The sequence below is a fragment of the Orycteropus afer genome, unplaced genomic scaffold (genome assembly GCF_000298275.1).
Source record: "Orycteropus afer afer isolate SDZICR_OR568_19922 unplaced genomic scaffold, OryAfe1.0 scaffold00549, whole genome shotgun sequence".
NCBI lineage: Eukaryota > Metazoa > Chordata > Mammalia > Tubulidentata > Orycteropodidae > Orycteropus > Orycteropus afer.
Window position 1 is genome coordinate 1,371,553 of NW_006922136.1, and position 951 is coordinate 1,372,503.

The window sequence follows — 951 nt, forward strand, 5'->3', positions numbered from 1 at the left end:
TTTTTTTTTTTTTAAAAAAGGGCAGTATTGGTAATTAGACAGCAAATGTACATTTTACAGCCAAAAGGTTTTTGACAATGAAGTACAAGGCTAACTTGGCTGCTCCAACCAGACCCCTCTTCTACTTTAGTCTGGTTACAGAAAATAACAATATGGAGATTGCTATTCTTTCCTAAAGGAAGCTCTTGTGGTTAAGGCAATGAGCTGCTAACCAAAATGTCAACGGTTCTAACCCACTAGCTGCACAGCGGGAGAAAGATGAAGCAGATGGCTTTCATAAAGATTTACAGCTTTGGAAATTCTGTGGGGGTCGCTATGAATCAAAATTGACTCTATGGCATTGGGTTTTATTTTTTTCCTAAACCTCAGCATTTTGTCAAATTAAGTGGCTTCCTACTCACTGAAGGTAGGCGTTAACGTCTGTAACTTGTAGTCAGCTGCCTGAGACCTACAGAAAGCAAACAAGTTTAGTAGGCTTCTCTTGGTGAGCAGGGCACCATACTCCCTCTTCCCTGAGAAAGCATTCTTGCTTAATGCTAAGCATTGTTCCCTTCTTTGGCTTTTAATAACTTCTACCTAGCCTTTGGTGTCGTGCCTAAGGCATTTGACTGCTAATCAGAAGGGTGACGGTTCAAAACCACCAGCCACTACTCGGAAGGAAGATTGGGCAATTGGGCAATCTATTTCCCTAGTGATACTGCCTTGGGAAACCCAAGGAGGGGTTGCTATGAGTTGGATCTGACTCGACGACAGTGAATTTGGTTTTTGGTTTTACCTAGCCCTTTGCCTTCATCCACATTTTGCTTAAGTTATTCAGTGACTATAAGGAAACTCAGTGAGACCTTAACCAGTGATAATAGTGATTGTTGTTGTTGTTGTTGTTATGTGCCGTCGAGTCGGCCCCGACTCATAGCGACCCCTCCTTGGGTTTCCGAGGCAGTATCACTACGG

General features: G+C 42.8%; 1 protein-coding gene across 1 annotated transcript in view; it reads right to left on the reverse strand.

Moving 5' to 3' along the window:
* The window catches only part of LHFPL1 (LHFPL tetraspan subfamily member 1), a 67,467-nt gene that overhangs the window by 49,368 nt on the left and 17,148 nt on the right, over positions 1-951 (reverse strand). The window lies entirely within an intron of this gene.